We start from the raw sequence: 14,374 nt of genomic DNA, 5'->3' as shown, positions 1-14,374 counted from the left end.
GGGATGAGCTGTCTCAGGGTGTTGGGGGTGGGGCGTTGAGCTGTGTCTAGATGTGGGCGTGGGGATGAGCTGTGTCGGTGTGGGGGGGGGGTGGGCTGTGTCGGTGTGGGGGGGGTGGGCTGTGTCAGTGTGTGGGGGTGGGGATGATCTATGTCAGTGTGGGGGGCAGGCATTGAGCTGTGTCAGGGTGTGGGGGTGAGGATGAGCTGTGTTGGTGTGCGGGGCTGATGTTGATCTGTATCGTTGTGGGGGGGTTGTTGACCTGTGTCGGTGTGAGGGGGTGGAGATGAGGTGTGTCAGGGTGTGGGGGAGATGGTGTTCAGCTGTGTCAGGGTGTTGGGGTGGCACTGAGCTGTCTCAGGGTGTGGGGTTGTGCTGTTGAGCTGTGCTAGCGTGTGGGGGTGGGAATGAGCTGTGTCAGGGTATGGGGTGGGGGTGGGGATGAGCTGTGTCGGTGTGGGGGGGGGCTGTTGAGCTGTGTCAGTGTGGGAGGGGGGGGTGGGGATGAGCTGTGTCAGGGTCTGGGGTGGGGGTGGGGATGAGCTGTGTCAGGGTTTGGGGGGTGGAGGTGGGGATGAGCTGTGTCTGTGTGGGGGGGGCTGTTGAGCTGTGTCAGTGTGGGAGGGTGGGGTGGGGATGAGCTGTGTCAGGGTTTGGGGGTGGAGGTGGGGATGAGCTGTGTCTGTGTGGGGGGGGCTGTTGAGCTGTGTCAGTGTGGGAGGGTGGGGTGGGGGTGAGCTGTGTCAGGGTTTGGGGGTGGGGGTGGGGATGAGCTGTGTCAGTGTGGGGGGGGGGGGGTGTTGAGCTGTGTCAGTGTGGGAGGGTGGGGTTTGGATGAGCTGTGTCAGTGTGGGAGGGTGGGGTGGGGGTGAGCTGTGTCAGGGTTGGGGGTGGGGGTGGGGATGAGCTGTGTCTGTGTGGGGGGGGGGGGGCTGTTGAGCTGTGTCAGTGTGGGAGGGTGGGGTGGGGATGAGCTGTGTCAGGGTCTGGGGTGGGGGTGGGGATGAGCTGTGTCAGGGTTTGGGGGTGGAGGTGGGGATGAGCTGTGTCTGTGTGGGGGGGCTGTTGAGCTGTGTCAGTGTGGGAGGGTGGGGTGGGGATGAGCTGTGTAAGGGGGTGGGGATGAGCTGTGTCAGTGTGGGGGGGGCTGTTGAGCTGTGTCAGTGTGGGAGGGTGGGGTGGGGATGAGCTGTGTAAGGGGGTGGGGGTGGGGATGAGCTGTGTCAGAGTTTGGGGTGGGGGTGGGGATGAGCTGTGTCAGTGTGGGGGGGCTGTTGAGCTGTGTCAGTGTGGGAGGGTGGGGTGGGGATGAGCTGTGTAAGGGGGTGGGGGGTGGGGATGAGCTGTGTCAGAGTTTGGGGTGGGGGTGGGGATGAGCTGTGTCAGTGTGGGGGGGGCTGTTGAGCTGTGTCAGGGTTTGGGGGTGGAGGTGGGGATGGGCTGTGTCAGGGTCTGGGGTGGGGGTGGGGATGAGCTGTGTCAGGGTTTGGGGGTGGAGGTGGGGATGAGCTGTGTCAGGGTCTGGGGTGGGGGTGGGGATGAGCTGTGTCAGGGTTTGGGGGTGGAGGTGGGGATGAGCTGTGTCTGTGTGGGGGGGGGGGCTGTTGAGCTGTGTCAGTGTGGGAGGGTGGGGTGGGGATGAGCTGTGTCAGTGTGGGAGGGTGGGGTGGGGATGAGCTGTGTAAGGGGGTGGGGGTGGGGATGAGCTGTGTCAGGGTTTGGGGTGGGGGTGGGGATGAGCTGTGTCAGGGTCTGGGGTGGGGGTGGGGATGAGCTGTGTCAGTGTGGGGGGGGCTGTTGAGCTGTGTCAGTGTGGGAGGGTGGGGTGGGGATGAGCTGTGTAAGGGGGTGGGGTTGGGGATGAGCTGTGTCAGGGTTTGGGGTGGGGGTGGGGATGAGCTGTGTCAGGGTCTGGGGTGGGGGTGGGGATGAGCTGTGTCAGTGTGGGGGGGGGCTGTTGAGCTGTGTCAGTGTGGGAGGGTGGGGTGGGGATGAGCTGTGTCAGGGTTTGGGGGGTGGAGGTTGGGATGAGCTGTGTCATGTGGGGGGGGGGGCTGTTGAGGCTGTGTCAGTGTGGGAGGGTGGGGTGGGGATGAGCTGTGTCAGGGTCTGGGTGGGGGTGGGGATGAGCTGCTTCGGGGTATGGGGGTGGGGGTGGGATGAGCTGTGTCGGTGTGGGGGGGGTGCTGTTGAGCTGTGTCAGAATGGGAGGGTGGGGTGGGGATGAGCTGTGTAAGGGGGTGGGGTTGGGGATGAGCTGTGTCAGGGTCTGGGGGTGGGTGGGGTGGGGATGAGCTGTGTCAGTGCGGGGGGGGCTGTTGAGCTGTGTCCAGTGTGGGAGGGTGGGGTGGGGATGAGCTGTGTCAGGGTCTGGGGGGGGGGTGGGGATGAGCTGTGTCAGGGTTTGGGGGTGGAGGTGGGGATGAGCTGTGTCTGTGTGGGGGGGGGGCTGTTGAGCTGTTGAGCTGTGTCAGTGTGGGAGGGTGGGTGTGGATGAGCTGTGTCAGGGTCTGGGGTGGGGGTGGGGATGAGCTGTGTCAGGGTTTGGGGGTGGAGGTGGGGATGAGCTGTGTCTGTGTGGGGGGGGCTGTTGAGCTGTGTCAGTGTGGGAGGGTGGGGTGGGGGTGAGCTGTGTCAGGGTGTGGGGGGGGGGGTGGGATGAGCTGTGTCGGTGTGTGGGTGTGTGGGAGTTGATCTGTGTCATGTGGAAGGACAATTTCTGGAGGGTTTGTGCCATGAACGGTGTTGAGGGAGACCGGTGCATTTAAAAACTGTTCAATGAACCAAAGACACAACTTCTGGGTTTTGTTTTCAGTTTCTGTCTGTTTAGCAGGAATAAAAATGTCAAACATGATCATCATAACTGTCAAATCTGAGCCAATGTTTTCATGAAAGTCTATGGCAAACCTTTGTTTCTGTTTTTTGCAGGGTGCAGAAATGGAAAATATTGTTTAAACATTGTTAAAGTGAAGTTAAATGCAGCTGATATGATGATGTACTTCAGCAGGGCTAGTGACGGTTGTGTTTGTAGTTTTGCCAAACACATTTTCATGAAGACTTGCCTCTAAAGAATTTTAGTAACTTACCAAAAAACTGGTGCAAGTGAATAAGCTTGGACTGTAAGTACACATTGTATAAGTCTTTTTTTTATTGTTCAATAATAGTTTCCTGCCTTGCAGTTTAGTGAGGAAATATAGAGGCTAAACAGTGCAGAGAACATTGCTCAGATTTATGAAGTAAACTAGAGTAGTTTGGCTCATTTCCATAATGTTCTCAAAATACTGGGGAGATCTGACGTCAAGAGCATAATTACTATAGAGACAGACTGTGCCTGTGGCAATCACTGTAAAATGTAAGACATAGAAGTATCTTGCAGAGCTCCTCCTCATAATCCGATGGATTTCACCAAAACTATTGGATAAACTGAAAGTTGGAGTTCACTGGCATATTCTTGTGAGTATTCAGGAAGGTTTTTTTACTTCTGGAATAATCTGTCTATTTTACAACCATCTCAGCTGTTCATTACTGTGGAATATTTGTTATGAAATGCCACCCAGTGGAGGGGGCAGAGAACTGTATTCTAGGAAACAAACTTAGGTTAATAATAACAAGCAGAAATACAATATTTAGCAAGTCTACTTTCAGTGCCTTTTTAGAAATCACCAGTGTGCATAAAATTGTTCTCAATGTATTTTTTATGAAAACCTTCAAGTATAGTTAGAAGGTTTGTTTGGAAATATAAGTTTTGAACTATTGAGGAGATTTTGCAAATCTGTGGACAAGAGAAATTGCATGTTAATGTCATCATATGCTTCCATCTAATTAACTGTCAGTGTGAGTAGAGACAGATATAAATCTACATTTATGTATGCTTGCAAAACTTTGCTGAAGCTATAGTGATGTTGTTTGATCAGCATGCCACTCAAGATCTCTAATTCGGAGATGCAGGTTGGCTATTTCTTTAACACAGAGTTCCTTCTCGTACTTTAACAGCTGTTTTAACTCTTGGATTAGTTGATCCCTTACCCAGGTGTCCCCACCATCACACCGTGCACAAAAGTATATACTGTATATTGGAAGGGTCGTTTCTACACTGTTTCTGCACTTTGTTGTCTGCTTCCTTCACGTTAACGGTGAAAGCATCATGAAAGCAAACATTGCATGTTTTTTGCTGCACATTGGACCAGTAAAGGTTTGATCCTTTTTACTGGAGATGAGATCAATCTTCTCTGCATACCGATGATGATAAAATAGGTGGGAGAGCAGGCAGTGATGAGGAGATACAGATTTTGCAGACGGATATATATAGATAGGCGAGGAGATTGGGCCACAATTTGGTAAGCATAAGCATTTCCATTTGGCGAAAAAATAGAAAGGCAAATTATCATCTAAATGGAAAGCAGATTCAAGATGCATCTGCGCAGAGCGATCTGGGTGTCTTTGTTCATAGATCATAGATCATAGATCATAGAATTTACAGTGCAGAAGGAGGCCATTCGACCCATCGAGTCTGCACCGGCTCCTGGAAAGAGCACCCTACCCAAGGTTACACCTCCACCTATCCCCATAACCATAACCCCACCCAACACTAAGGGCAATTTTGGACACTAAGGGCAATTTATCATGTTCAATCCACCTAACTTGCACATCTTTGGACTGTGGGAGGAAACCGGAGCACCTGGAGGAAACCCACGCACACACGGGGAGGATGTGCAGACTCCGCACAGACAGCGACCCAGCCGGAATCGAACCTGGGACCCTGGAGCTGTGAAGCAATTGTGCTATCCACAATGCTACCGTGCTGCCAATAAGCACAGAAGGTCGGTATGCAGGTACAGCATGTCATTAAAAAGTAATTTGAGCGGCATTGCTCTCCTAAAAAAAAATGAAACTTTTGAGCACTATATATTTCACCAATGTCATTTTGCGACGCAATTCCAAGACGGCGCTGTAACGTGGTGACTCCTGCAAGCTCTCCCAAAACAGATCCTCTTATAAAAAACAATTTTCATGAACTAAATGATCTGTTTGAGGCTGCTTGCAGAAAAATACTTTTCACTGTACCTCGGTACATGCAACAATAAACATATCCAAATGCAATGTTTTACTGGAAAAAAGTGGAGCAAACAAAAGCCATCACAACTGGAGTTCAGTTACGAGTGGCGTACCACAAGGATCTGTTCTGGGCCGTTGCGTTTGTCATTTTTATAAATGACCCAGAGGAGGGCGCAGAAGGATGGGTGAGTAAATTTGCAGACGACACTAAAGTCGGTGGAGGTTGTAGACAGTGCGGAAGGATGTTGCAGGTTACAGAGGGACATAGATAAGCTGCAGAGCTGGGCTGAGAGGTGGCAAATGGAGTTTAATGTGGAGAAGTGTGAGGTGATTCACCGTTGGAAAGAATAACAGGAATGCGGAATATTTGGCTAATGGTAAAATTCTTGGTAGTGTGGATGAGCAGAGGGATCTCGGTGTCCATGTACATAGATCCCTGAAAGTTGCCACCCAGGTGCTAGGGTTTGAAGAAGGCCTATGGTGTGTTGGCCTTTATTGGTAGAGGGATTGAGTTCCGAACCATGAGGTCATGTTGCAGTTGTACAAAACTCTAGTACGGCCGCATTTGGAGTATTGCGTACAGTTCTGGTCGCCTCATTATAGGAAGGACGTGGAAGCTTAGAACGGTGTGCAGAGGAGATTTACCAGGATGTTGCCTGGTATGGAGGGAAAATCTTATGAGGAAAGGCTGATGGGACTTGAGGTTGTTTTCGTAGAGAGAAGAAGGTTACGAGGTGTACTTAATAGAGGCTACAAAATGATCACGATGGTTAGATAGGGTGGAAGCAGCGAGAGCTTTCTCCCGCGGAGGATGGAGGTGGCTAGCACGAGGGGACATAGCCTTAAATTGGAGGGGTATAGATATAGGACAGAGGTCAGAGGTGGGTTTTTTACGCAAAGAGTGGTGAGGCCGTGGAATGCCCTACCTGCAACAGTAGTTGCAGTAGAACTCGCCAACATTGAGGGCATTTAAAAATTTATTGGATAAGCATATGGATGATAATGGCATAGTGTAGGTTAAATGGCCTTTAGTTTTTTTTCCATGTCGGTGCAACATCGAGGGCCGAAGGGCCTGTACTGCGCTGTATCGTTCTATGTTCTATGTAACACAGTTGATGGAAGTGTGCCTCGAAGGCATGTTCTTTGTCGATATGATTTCTAGTGAAGACAAGGGGCGAAATTCTCCGACCCCCAGCAGGGTCGGAGAATCGCCCGGGGCCGCCGAATATCCCGCCCCCGCCATGGCAGAAATTCTCCGCCACCTGGGAATTGGCGGGGGCGGGAAACGCGCCCGCACCAAGCGGCGAGCACCCTGCGGCGATTCTCGGCCCGCGATGGGCAGAAGTCCCGCTGCTGGGAGGCCTCTCCCGCCGTCGAGGTTTGAACCACATTTGGTGGCGGCGGGATCGGCGGCGCAAGCGTCCCCCGGGGTCTTGGGCGATCGGACCCCGACGGGTGCCCCCACGGTGGCCAGGCCCGCGATCGGGGCCCACCGATCGGTGGGCGTGCCAGTGCTGTGGGGGAAGTCTGTCCTTCTGCCGCCGCCACGGCCTCCACCATGGCGGACGCGGAAGAGAATCCCCCAGCGCGCATGTGAGAAACTTCAGCTAGTTCAGCGCGTTACAGTGCAGACAGTACTGCAACCAGACAACATGCTTCAGTAGATTCCATACTGAATGAAATTCCTGAGATATTTCTAGGTTTTGGCCTTACACATATAAAATCCAATTAAAGGAAAACGTGAAGCCAGTAATACACACACCGAGACGTGTACCAGCTCCATTGAAAGACAAATTGAAGGCTGAGCTAGAAAGCATGACAGCTTTAGGTGTAATTAAATGCATAGAGGAGCCTACAAACTAGTAAACTCTACAGTTTGTGTCAAAAAGAGAAATGGCGACCTATGATCTGTCTGGCCCTAAAGATTGGAACCGCAACATTAAAAGCAACTGTTGCCAATTAATAATGGTGCACTTAAGAGTTGCCAGGTATCAAATGATACCACCACAAGGCTTACTGGATATCAATCAAAGGACCACACAACAGTTTGTCAGCTCAAGTTCAAGATGGTTTATTTACACACAAGGGTTTACTTTGACAGGCAACACAAAACACTGCAAGTTAAACTACACCTAACAACTACAATAACCTATACTTAACTTCAGCGCGACCGGCTCTAAGCAGATGGACAAGGCCTTGTCTGGATCTTGCGTGTCTGGGTGGAAGAAGTGGCTCTGTTTCTGCTGGCTCATCCATCTGGTAGCGATCGTTAGTCTTGACTTGTTTGTTGGTCGTTATACTGCACTTGGGTTGGCATAGGCCGGATCCAAGAGAGACCGAGCACATGGCTGTGTCTCTTCTAATCCCTCTAGATTTTGCACGTCTTTGGGGCGGTCTTAATTTGGACCCAATAATTCGACAGGCTTCGATCACTGCCTTCGATTTTGGCCAATAAAGGGGATGGTGCCTTGATGGCTGGGCGTGTCCTTAGTGGTCATTGACTTTGGCTGTTTGGGTTCCCTGAGTAAAGGGAGTGGCGCTGATTAGTCGTATCTGCATCGGTTACCTGAGTACAGTTCTTTTGTTCTGGTGAAATGGGCCATTAGATGCAAACTCTGAGTCTGTCTGGTTGCCCATAACTCCCATGGTCGTTTGCAGGTGGCCATCTGAGATGACTACACTACTACAACAAAATATGGAAGAAAAAGGACTTCCAGTAGCATGTGCATCCAGATAAATGTCCGATACGGAATGCAGGTATGCACAAATTGAAATGGATGCCTAGGTTTAATCAATGGTCTTACTAAGTTCCATGACTCATGGGACTGGATTCTGGTTCCTTCAGCTAAGTGCCAGCGTGAACGGAGAATCCGTGGAAATGTCACGATTGGAAAGGTCGGCGTGAATCCCTCACCGATTCCGGTACCAGTGAGGAAACTAGCACCGGCGTTGCATTAAACGTCTATGGATCACAGTAAAAACGCTGAGAAACGCCGGGTCCCGGGCCGTGCATGCACAAGGCTGACGGCCTGTACACGGTCGCCCAAGAAAACGCGGCACTGGCCGTACTCAAACCCTAACCCGCCAACAGTGGCCACACAGCCCACACCCTGTCCTGGCCCCCCCCCCCCCCAGCCAACAGCACGGATCCTGGGACGAGTGTGGCGGCACTGGACACTGTCCCCAGCCGGCACATCGGGTTCCTGACCACTGGGACTGCACGTGTCCTGCGCCATCAAGAACTTGCCCATTGGGGGCGCATTGTGAGTGAGCTGGCTTATGACGCGCCAATGGCATTGGAAGGGGGTGGAGCATCGCGGACTGGTGTCAACGCCTGCCCCGATTCTGGCATCGGAATCCATTCTCGACCGGTTGCCGATCACGATTTCGGCATCGGGCTACGGAGAATCCAGCCTTCCAATGTTTGTGGCCGAAACTGACCATAGACCAAAGGTCGCTACAATTTCTGATTGCCATTTATAGGTTTTATTGGCATTTTCAAAATTATAAACATTGCCGTTTGTTTTCGTTTATTGACAGTACAAAAGGCTTTCTCTTAAGTTTCTCTGTTCACAGTCTTTCGCCATCTGACTCGACGTACAATCCTCCTTACCCCCCCACAACCCCCTCTCCCTAATCCCCCCTCACTTGCCCCTCACGTGATGCTTTCCCTGCTTGATCTGGGGCTGTTCCGCCTTCTACTCATTTCCCCTCTATAACCCCCCTGTTCTTTTCTCCCCCCCATCGTTTTTTGGCCATGCCCATCTTGTGGATGGGAGTGGGGTTACCCCCTCCCTCTGCATTGTTCCTTTTGTCCTTCTCTGACTCTCTTCCCCCTCCCCCTGTGTTGTGCATCCCTGACGTCCTCCTTGTCTTTTTCTTTAACTTTCCAATTCCCCCCTCTAGTGGCTGTTGTGGCCCCAAACAGGTTTTGGAATAGCCGACAAATTGCCCCCATGCAGTAAGGAAGCCTTCCTCCAACCCACGGATAGCGTATTTGATCTTCGCCAGGTGGAGAAATACCAAAAGGTCAGCGAGTCAGTCTGCAGCTGTGCGTGGTGCTGCTGATCGCCAGCTGGGCATGATTCTCCAGCGTTGATTTGGGAACCGAAAACTAGAGCATCAACCCTCTTCCCCATGCGTACAACAAAGAAAATTACAGCACAGGAACAGGCCCTTCGGACCTCCCAGCCTGCGCCGGTCCAGATCCTTTATCTAAACCTGTCTCCTATTTCCAAGGTCTACTTCCCTCTGTTCCCCGCCTGTTCATATCTCTGTCTTGATGCATCTTAAATGATGCTATCATGCCCGCCTCTACCACCTCCGCTGACAAAGCGTTCCAGGCACCCACCACCCTCTGCGTAAAAAACTTTCCACGCACATCTCCCTTAAACTTTCCCCCTCTCACCTTGAAATCGTGACCCCTTGTAATTGACACCCCCACTCTTGGAAAAAGCTTGTTGCTATCCACCCTGTCCATACCTCTCATAATTTGTATACCCAATCAGGTCCCCCCTCAACCTCCGTCTTTCCAACGAAAATAATCCTAATCTACTCAACCTTTCTTCATAGCTAGCACCCTCCATACCAGGCAACATTCTGATGAACCTCCTCTGCACCCTCTCTAAAGCATCCACATCCTTCTGGTAATATGGCGACGAGAACTACACGCAGTATTCCAAATGTGGCCTAACCAAAGTCCTATACAACTGTAACATGACCTGCCGGCTCTTGTACTCAATACCACGTCCGATGAAGGCAAGCATGCTATATGCTTTCTTGACCACTCTATCAACCTGCGTTGCCACCTTCAGGGTACAATGGACCTGAACTCCCAGATCTCTCTGTGCATCAATTTTTCCCAGGATTCTTCCATTGACCGTATAGTCCGCTCTTGAATTTGAATTTGATCTTCCAAAACGCATCACCTCGCATTTGTCCTGGATTGAACTCCATCTGCCATTCTTCCCAACTCTCCAATCTATGTATATTTTGCTGTATTCTCTGACAGTCCCTCCTCGCTATCTGCAACGCCACCAATCTTAGTATCATCTGCAAACTTACTAATCAGACCACCTATACCTTCCTCCAGGTCATTTATGTATATCACAAATAACAGTGGTCCAAGCACGGATTCCTGTGGAACACCACTAGTCACCCTTCTCCATCTTGAGACACTCCCTTCCACCACTACTCTCTGTCTCCTGTTGCCCAGCCAGTTCTTTATCCATCTAGCTAGTACACTCTGAACCCGACTCTGATACGCTTCACTTTTCCACCAACCTGCCATGGGAAACTTCATCAAACGCCTTACTAAAGTCCATGTATATGACATCTACAGTCCTTCCCTCATCAATTAACTTTGTCACTGTCCTCAAAGAAATTCTATTAGGTTTGTAAGACATGATCTTCCCTGCACAAAACCATGTTGCCTATCAATGATAAGCCTATTGTGTTCCAGATTGAATAGATCCTATCCCTCAGTATCTTCGCCAACAGTTTGCCTACCACTGACGTCAAGCTCACAGGTCTATAATTCCCTGGATTATCCCTGCTACCCTTTTAAACAAAGGAACAACATTAGCAATTCTCCAGACCTCCGGGACCTTCCTCGTGCTCAAGGATGCTTCAAAGATATCTGTTAAGGCCCCAGCTATTCGACCCTCGCTTCCCTAAGTAACCTGTGGATAGATCCCATCCGGTCCAGGGGACTTGTCCAACTTAATGTCTTTTAGAATACCCAAAACTTCCCCCGTCTGTATGTTCAACTTGACCTAGAGTATTTAAACATCTATCCCTAGCCTCAACATCCATCATCATAGTATCACAGAATTTACAGTGCAGAAGGAGGCCATTCGGACCCAGCGAGTCTGCACCAGCTCCTGGAAAGAGCACCCTACCCAAGGTTAACACCTCCACCCTATCCCCATAACCCAGTAACCCTACCCAACACTAAGGCCAATTTGGACACTAAGGGCAATTTATCATGCCAATCCACCTAACCTGCACATCTTTGGACTGTGGGAGGGAACCGGAGCACCCGGAGGAAACTCACAGCACACACGGGGAGGATCATGTCCCTCTCCTTGGTGAATACCGTGCAAAGTACTCATTAGAATCTCACCCATTTGGACTTCCGGTAGCGGCAATGACCAGCTGAGCCGCACGTTCGGAGGCTCCCGAAAAAAAACGGACTTCGGGCTTTTTTAAAGGCCCCCAACGGAGCTTAAGAGGCAATCCTGACGGGGGAAGAGGCCAGGGAGTCGCCCCAGAGGTCCCATGGTGCAGACCAGGAGCGGAGCAGGGAGAGAATCGGGAGGAAAAAACTCTTGGAAAAAATCGGGACCCGAAGGACAAAATGGCGGCCGGCGAAAGTTTTGAAGAACTGAAGAAGTGGGTCCAGGAGCAGCAGACGACTCTGCTGCGCTGCTTCCAGGATCTGAAAGTGGAGCTGCTGGAGTCCATCAAGGTAACCAACAGGGAACTGATGGAGACCCAGACAGCCCAGGGGGCTGCGATCCGGGAGCTGCAGCAGCAGGCCACCGAAAGGGAGGACGAGGTCGTGGCCGTGGTGGGAAGGTGGAGGTGCACGAGGCGCTCCATAAAAGATGTCAGGAGCTGTTCGAGGAGTTGGACAACCAGTCGAGGAGAAGAATTTACGGATCCTGGCCTCACGGAGCGGCTGGAGGGGTCGGACCTAGCGGCCTATGTGGTGATGATGCTGAACACGCTGATGGGGGGCTGGTCCTTCCAGGGGCCCCTGGAGTTGGAGAGGACCACAGAATTCTGGCTAGGAGGCTCAAGCCGACGAGCCGCCGCGAGCGGTGTTTGTGAGGTGCCACCGGTTTGTGGATCGTGAGTGTGTGCTCCGTGTGGCCAAGAAGGAGCGTAGCAGCAAATGGGAGAACACGGAGGTGCGGATCTTCCAGGACTGGAATGCGGAGTCGCGAGGCGGAGGGCCGGGTTTAACCGGAACGAAGGCGGTGCTCCACGGACGGAAGGTGAGTTTGGAATGCGTGCAGCCGGCGCGTCTGTGGGTCACCTACCAGGATCGGCACCACTATTTTGAGTCCCCGGAGAGGCGTGGGCCTTTGTGCAAGCTGAGAAACTGGACACAAACTGAGGGTCCCCCGGATGGGGTATGCTGTGGAATACTGTATTTATTTAATACTGTATGTGTATTTGCGGGGTTTAGGTATGATGTGGGGTGGCCGTAGGGTGGGTGGGGTGATGCCGTATGGGTGTTTTCTTTATGGGTTTCTGGCAGGAGTTGGGTGGATGGGGTTTGGACTGAGGGGTAAACGGGTGTTTGGGGGAGCTGGTGGGGGGGAACTGACAATGGGAGTGGCCCGGGAGGAGGCGGGGCCCGGCAGGGCGAAGCGCGGGGCTTTCTGCGGGGTCCCGCGCTGGGAGAGGGAGGGGGGCGGGGTTTTCTTTTCCCCGCGCAGGAGCGGTGGAGGTGGACTGGTTGATGGGCACTATGGAGGAGGGGCGTCCCACGTTGGGAGGAGCCGAGAAGTAGGGCGGGAGCCGCCGGGGTCAGCAGAAGATAGCTGGCTCACGAGAGTGCTGTAGAGGGGGGGGCGCGGCTAGGAGGGGTCCTAGCCTGGGGGGGGGGGAGGGGAGGGGGGGGATACCGGGTTGCTTGCTGAAACTGTCAGGAAGGAGCTGGAGGACGCAGGGGTGCTGGAGGGGGGGAGTGCCGGCCGTGGGAAACTGGCAGAGCGTGGGGACGCTCGCCGGGGGTGGGCAAGGGATGGGGTATGGCTAATCGGCAGGGGAAGGGGGCAGGGAGCCCTCAGATCCGGCTGATAACCTGGAATGTGAGGGGGCTGAATGGGCCGTCAAAAGGCCCGAGTAGTTGCGCACCTGAAGGACTGAAAGGCGGATGATGGCCATGCTCCAGAGACCACCTGAGAGTGGTGGACCAGGTCCGGCTGGAAAGGGTTGGTGGGCAGGTATTCTACTCAGGGCTGGACGAGAAGAGTAAAGGGGTGGCGATCCTGGTGGGAAGAAGGTGTCGTTTGAGGCGTTAAATTTGGTGGCTGACAGTGGCGGGAGGTACGTGATGGTGAGTGGCAAGCTGCAGGGGGAGCGGGTAGTGTTGGTGAATGTTTAGTCCCAAATTGGGACGATGCGGGTTTATGCGCGTATGCTGGGCGCATGCCGACCTGGAGGTGGGGGGCCTGATCATGGAGGGAGACTTTAACACTGTGCTGGATCCCCCATTGGATCGATCCAAGTCCCGGACGGGTAGGAGTCGGCGGCGGCTAAGTGCTGAGGGGATTTATGGACCAGATGGGGGGTGGACCCTTGGAGGTTTGCGAGGCCAAGGGCCAGGGAATACTCGTTTTTCTCCCATGTACATAAGGCCTACTCGAGGATTGACTTTTTTGTCCTGAGCAGGGGGCTGGTGTCGCTGGTGGAGGAAGTGGAATCTCCGCCATTGCCATTTCGGACCATGCCCCGCACTGGATGGACCCTCGGGCTGGGGAAGAGAGGACCAATGTCCGCTCTGGCGCATGGAGGTGGGCTGCTGGCAGAGGAGGAAGGTGGCCGGAGGGTCCGGGGTGTATTGAGAGTACCTTGAGGCCAATGATAACGGGAGTTCGGGTGGGGACGGTCTGGGAGCATTGAAGGCGGTGATGAGGGGGAATTGATCTCCATCCGAGCCCATAGGGAGAGGGGGGAGCATAGGGAGAGGGAGATACTGATAGGGGAGATGTGCAGGTGGATAGGAATAGCGGAGGCCCCGGAGGAGGGATTGCTGGGGGAGAGGAGTAGCTTCAGGCCAGATTTGACCTACTGACGACCAGAAGGCGGAAGCCCAGTTAGGAAAGCACAGGGAGCGGGTATGAACACGGGGAGAAGGCGAGCATGCTGGCGCACCAGCTCCGGCGAGACGCGGCCAGGGAGATTGGGGGAGTGAGGGATAGCGCCGGGAAGTTTTGCGGAGGGGTAGAGGTCAATGGGATCTTCAGGGACTTTTATGGAACTGTACCGCTCTGAGCCCCCGGTGGAGGAGGGTGGAATGGGGCGCTTCTTGGACAAGTTGCGATTCCCAAGGGTGGAAGAGGAGTAGTGGAGGGACTAGGGGCGCCGATCGAGTTGGAGGAGGTTGTCAAAGGGATAGGGAGCATGCAGTCGGTAAGGGGCCGGACGGGTTTTCCGGCGGAATTCTATAAAAAGTATTTGGACCTGTTGGGCCCCCTGTTGGTCCGGACCTTTAACGAGGCATGGGAGGGGGGGGCTTTGCCCCCAACTATGTCGCGGGCGCTGATTTCCTTGATCCTGAAGCGGGACAAAGACCCTCTGCAGT

The 14,374-nt window shown here is 53.1% G+C and overlaps 1 protein-coding gene across 3 annotated transcripts in view; it reads left to right on the top strand.

Annotated features, from left to right (window-relative positions):
- Window positions 1-14,374, top strand: part of frem1a (Fras1 related extracellular matrix 1a) — a 452,495-nt gene that overhangs the window by 131,706 nt on the left and 306,415 nt on the right. The window contains exon 1 of one of the 3 annotated variants that reach the window (XM_038804358.1): window positions 3,297-3,453. The exons of the other annotated variants lie outside the window; for them this stretch is intronic. The gene's annotated coding sequence lies outside the window, so the exon portion shown is untranslated. Of the gene's footprint in view, window positions 1-3,296; window positions 3,454-14,374 lie in introns of those variants that run through there. 3 annotated transcript variants of the gene reach the window in all.

The sequence above is a fragment of the Scyliorhinus canicula genome, chromosome 8, assembly GCF_902713615.1.
Source record: "Scyliorhinus canicula chromosome 8, sScyCan1.1, whole genome shotgun sequence".
Taxonomy (NCBI): Eukaryota; Metazoa; Chordata; class Chondrichthyes; order Carcharhiniformes; family Scyliorhinidae; genus Scyliorhinus; species Scyliorhinus canicula.
This window is presented reverse-complemented; position numbering and strand designations above follow the sequence as displayed.